The sequence below is a fragment of the Euprymna scolopes genome, unplaced genomic scaffold, assembly GCF_053919585.1.
Source record: "Euprymna scolopes isolate OS-2025 unplaced genomic scaffold, ASM5391958v1 sca239, whole genome shotgun sequence".
In the NCBI taxonomy this organism is placed as follows: domain Eukaryota; kingdom Metazoa; phylum Mollusca; class Cephalopoda; order Sepiida; family Sepiolidae; genus Euprymna; species Euprymna scolopes.
In genome coordinates, this window is record NW_027633257.1 from 20,001 (window position 1) to 25,351 (window position 5,351).

Sequence of the window (5,351 nt, forward strand, 5' to 3'; positions counted from 1 at the left end):
ACCCCTTTTCGAGGAGGACGGAGACGTTGCGACGAACGGATTGGAGCCGCCCGCCGCCACCCCGACCCCGGAGCGAAGCACCCCGCAGAAAAGCCGCTTGAACCGCCGCCGCCAGAAAGACGACCCGCCGACGGTCCCCCGCCGTTTTTGGTCGACGCCACACTCCTGCCGCCCGACGGCGGACTCCCACCCGTATCGCTCTCCGACCCGCAACACACGCTCGCTTGACCGCGACCGCTCGACCGGAACACGCCGCCGCACAACGGACCGCCGCGGCCCCTATGCCTTCGCCGCAAAGCGCGAACGGAGCGAACGCTACAGCCCCGTACCGGTTCCTCGCTTCGCGCGGGCACGGCCCGACCGACCCGGTCCTCGGAGCCAATCCTTCTTCCGAAGGTACGGATCCATTTTGCCGACTTCCCTTACCTACATTGATGCCATCGACGAGAGGCTGTACACCTTGGAGACCTGCTGCGGATGGTGGGTACGGACCGACTCGAGAGCTGCGAAAACCGGACCCGGATTTTCCAGGGCCGCCGAAAGCGCACCGGACGCCGCCCGAGCCGCGGCGCTCTACAGGTACCTTTTCCGTATCTCCGGACGAGCCGATTCCACGGACATGGTCCTTTACGAAGAAGAGAGAACTCTTCCCGGGGCTCCCGGCGACGTCTCCGGGCTCGCTTGCGTCACCGCGGTTTCGCCCGGGAAGCGACGGGCGCCGCCGACATCGCTGCCGACAGCGTCGCCACCCCCGGGCCCTCTCCGAGTCCGGGTTCGGGAATATTAACCCGATTCCCTTTCGACGGGAGGCCGGCCGCTTTTTTTTTGTTTGGGCTTTTGATTCGATTCGATTCGATTCGCTTTCCTTTCACTTTCATAACGGATCCGGCGCCTTTCGGGAAGACTTTCGCCCGCGTCTTAGGACCGACTGACCCGTGCTCGACCGCCGTTGGCACGGAACCCTTCTCCACTTCGGTCTTCGAAGGTCTCGTTCGAATATTTGCTACTACCACCGAGATCTGCACCCGCGGTCGGCTCCACCCGGGCTCGCGCCCTAGGCTTCCGTGCTCGCCGCGGCGCCCTCCTACTCGTCGCGGCATCGTTTCGGCGCGAAAGTTCATCGCTCCTCGCCGCGACGGTCCGGCATCGGTCCGTCGCTCCAGCGCCATCCATTTTCGGGGCCGGTCGATTCGGCAGGTGAGTTGTTACACACTCCTTAGCGGATTCCGACTTCCGTGGCCACCGTCCTGCTGTCTATATCGACCGACACCCTTTCGGGGATCTCATGGGCGTCGCGTTAGGCACCTTAGCCGGACGTTTGGTTCATCCCACAGCGCCAGTTCTGCTTACCAAAAGTGGCCCACTTGGCACTCGCATTCGAGGTGACCAACCGCCCAGCGAAGCGTGCTGGCGGCGGCGGCCGGATGGGTCGGCTCCGTCGTTCGGGAGAGTCGGCCCGTTCCACCCGTTCCGAGTTCGAGAGTAGGTCGAGGCCGTGAACGGCCCCGGGGCCTCCAATCGTTCGCTTTACCGGATGGAATTGCGACGATCGAGCGCCAGCTATCCTGAGGGAAACTTCGGAGGGAACCAGCTACTAGACGGCTCGATTGGTCTTTCGCCCCTACACCCGGTTCCGACGATCGATTTGCACGTCAGAGGCGCTTCGGACTTCCACCAGAGTTTCCTCTGGCTTCATCCCGACCGGGCGTGGATCGCCATCTTTCGGGTCCCTGGTCGCTCGCTACGCCAGAGTCGGCCGAGTCGTACTCGGAAAAAGGGGAAACCGACCCGGGGGTGATGCGCCCGCGCGCAGCGCCTAAACTCGACGACAAAATAGGACTAGTTCAAGCCGCGGGATCTCACCGATGGGCGGAAGGAGGATATGGAAGCTGGCGCCCGGCAATTCCCCTTTTTGGAAGATGCGCCGGTCCCCTCTCGGGGAGGAGGGAAAAACAACCGCACGTCAGCCACGAGCCTTCCCTCTCCTATCTCTCTCGGGAAGAGAGAAAAAAGGAAAAGTTGCGGGCACCGCAGCAGCGACGGCGGAAGGCCGAAAACGCCGCGCCGGCGGGATCGGGCACGGCTCGGAGGCGGGTGAGGCGAGGAGAAGACGACGGCACGAGACCGACGACACCCCCCGACGACCCCCGGACGACTTTGCCACGACACCTCTCCCGATCGACGCCCTCCTACACGCTCTCTCGCTTTCGCTTCGCCTTCGGGGTTAGTCAGAGGTGGCCCCTACGACTCGCGAACGGCCAGGACTCCTCGGTCCGTGTTTCAAGACGGGTCGGGTGGGTTGCCGATGCACGTCGCTGACCCGGGGTGGCGGGCGGCTCGAGTAAAAAAGCGTCGCCGAGCGACCTCTCCGGAAACGGAAACGGGCGCGGGCGGGGTTGCCCCCGACAAGAACCCGAAACGTCGGCGAGGTGCGTGACGGCGAGGCCGCGCCAGTCCTATCCCGCCTCTCATCGCGCACGCGCCCGAGACGGTGGGGCGCCTAAGGAGCGACACACAGAGTGCGTCGCCCGCACGCGACTTCCGGCGGGATCAAAACGGACCGGCTCGCCACGTGTAACGGATCGTGTCAGATTTCCTCCGTTCCCGGCAGAAAGGGGCAGTTACGTTCGCGGGCCCGACGGCCGGTGGCCCCCGACTTCACAAGGTGGGAAGACGGGGGTTTTCAGGGTGATGAAACGCCTGCCGCCTACGGAAAAAAACCCGCGTGTTCGACCTGCACGCCGGGAACGGGTCGCGACGACGGACCGGAGGGGAAGTGCGTCCGGTGCCGGCCGCGCGGAGGTCGCGCCGAAGCGCCCGCGCCATGATTACGCCGAGCGATGAGAAGGGGACGGGTGCAGCGGAGTCGCGCGCGGAGGGAGCAGGAGGAAAGAAGAAGCGGCGGCGACGGATGCGGCGGGTTAGGGCCCGGCGGCAGCAGCGATCGAGAGGACGAGTCCCCTCCGTCGCAGCCAACCGACGCAGCCACCTACCGACGCCGCGGTCGTCACCACGTTTCCCTTCCCGCTATCCACGCGGCCCGTCTCCTTCGTCGGCGACGCGGGCACAAAAGCTGGCCCGCGGAGAACGAGTTCCCCGCGGACACGACGAACGACGACCTGTGCCGCGACGGCCTCTCTTTCAAGAACACACATCGAGTTTGGGCTCGAGCCTAGGCAGCACCGGACTGAGTCCCCCCGCGATCGCGGTGAGCGGTCCCACCCGTTTACCCCTGGGCGGTTTCACGTTCTCTTGAACTCTCTCTCCAAAGTTCTTTTCAACTTTCCCTCACGGTACTTGTCGACTATCGGACTCGTCCCGGTATTTAGCCTTGGATGGAGCTTACCACCCGATTTGGGCTGCGTTCCCAAGCAACCCGACTCTCGGATCGAAGGCCGTCGCTCGCCGTCCGCACCGAATGGGCCTGGCACCCGCCGCGGGCGGCCCCGATCGAGGGAACTCCGAACTATGCGAGACGAAAACGAACGGCTGCCTTCGACCCATGCGCCACACGTCCCGAAGCCTTTAACTTGCGACGGGATTCGGCGTTGGGCTTCTCCCGGTTCACTCGCCGTTACTAAGGGAATCCCGGTTGGTTTCTTTTCCTCCGCTTAGCGATATGCTTAAGTTCAGCGGGTCGTCTCGTCCGAGCCGAGGGCGGCGGTTTTTAGTAGAGTGTGGTGTTTGGAGGAGAGGAATCTCGATCGGTACCCTCCGTGTGACGACGGCTGGCCGATATAGCGCCCGTCCGACCGAAAATGAAGAAGCCAACAATTAAAAAAAAAGCGTGGGTCCTCCCCATCCGACGTTGCCTACGACGCGGCCACCTTTTTACGGTGCGACGGCCGTGCTCGTCGCGCTGCTCGAGGCGTCGCTGAGAGACACCTTCATGAGGCAGAGAGCGAGACGAGCAGGCGGCGCTTACGTCGGCAGTCGGTTAGGTCGGTGCTTTTTTTTTTGTTTTGTTCTCCCTTCGGCTGCTTTCGGACAGACTCCTCCTGCTCCTCCTCCACAGTGTTTCTTCACGCGGTCGAAAAGGGAAAAGACTCCGCGGTCTGCCAGCGGGAGACGAAGGAGGAGGCCGGAGAGGGTTTTAAAAAAAAAAAAGACATTGAAAGGAGTCAATTCTTTTTTTATTTTTCTTCCCCCTCGTCACTCGCTCCTGCGACGTCCCGGTTACCACCGTGCCGAGGACCGGGCGGGCACGGGGACGGCAAGATGTCGTTTCGTTAACGGAGAAAGACATGTAACGTTCCGCCTCTCGACCGGACGTGGCCCCGAGACAAGGGATCTCGGGGCCGCAATGTGCGTTCGAGGTGTCGATGTTCACTGAGTCCTGCAATTCGCATCAGTTCTCGCGGCTGGCCGCGCTCTTCATCGACGGACGAGCCGAGTGATCCCCCGTCCAGGGTTCAGCACTTGGGTTTTTTATATTAGTTTTTGTTTATATAGATTTAGTAGTGTGCGAGGAGGTCTGTGCGAGGAGGCGTGACGGCATTGCAATGTCGCGAGTAGTTTGTTTTTAGCTAGCGGCGGTGGCACAGCGGCTGCAAAAAAAACAAAAAACGATAAAGCGGCGACAAGGCAAAGAAGAAGCGGCCATCACTTGCGGTGGGCGAAAAAACAAACAGGTGGTAAGACGCGGAAGCAAGCAAGAAGAGCTGGGGCTTTAAAAACCTCCGCGTCACCACAAATCTATCTCTCGCTCCGCCTTTTATAGGTTTGTTTGCGCGCATTCGAGGCGTTGACGCCGACAGACAGAGGAGGTAGGCCGGAAAACAACAAACCAGTCTCGAACGGGAAAACGGTAATGATCCTTCCGCAGGTTCACCTACGGAAACCTTGTTACGACTTTTACTTCCTCTAAACGATCGGGTTCGGTCGTCTTCTCCAGGCATCGAACGCCGAGGCGTAGATGCACGAGTGTCGTGACGGACACGTCGCGCACTGCCCGGCGGCGTCGTCGGCCAGATCCGAGGACCTCACCGGACCGTTCGATCGGTAGTAGCGACGGGCGGTGTGTACAAAGGGCAGGGACGTGATCGACGCGGGCTGTTGACCCGCGCCTACCGGGAATTCCTCGTTCACGGGGTTGGTTACAGGCCCCGATCCCTATCACGGGAGGTGGTTCAGAGGTTTCCCAACCCTCTCGGGCCGGGGCGAAGTCCCCGCTGATACCTCCAGTGTAGCGCGCGTGCGGCCCCGGACATCTAAGGGCATCACAGACCTGTTATCGCTCCGCCTCGTGTGGCTTTCTGCCACCCGTCCCTCTAAGAAGTGCGTGAGAAAACCGACCCGGACCCGAGCGCCACGGAGGACGCCGAGCCCGCCGTAAAAATCACTGACATCGG

General features: G+C 62.1%; 2 non-coding genes across 2 annotated transcripts in view; both read right to left on the bottom strand.

The window, feature by feature from the left end:
- The window catches only part of LOC145273997 (large subunit ribosomal RNA), a 5,721-nt gene extending 2,061 nt beyond the window's left edge, over window positions 1-3,660 (bottom strand). The window contains exon 1 of the ribosomal RNA XR_013866576.1: window positions 1-3,660. This exon is cut by the window's left edge and continues 2,061 nt beyond it. This is a non-coding gene — a ribosomal RNA (large subunit ribosomal RNA).
- A 595-nt stretch (window positions 3,661-4,255) lies between these two features.
- Window positions 4,256-4,413, bottom strand: LOC145274003 (5.8S ribosomal RNA). The gene has a single exon (XR_013866582.1). It is a non-coding gene; the product is annotated as a 5.8S ribosomal RNA (ribosomal RNA).
- Between the last annotated feature and the right edge of the window lie 938 nt (window positions 4,414-5,351).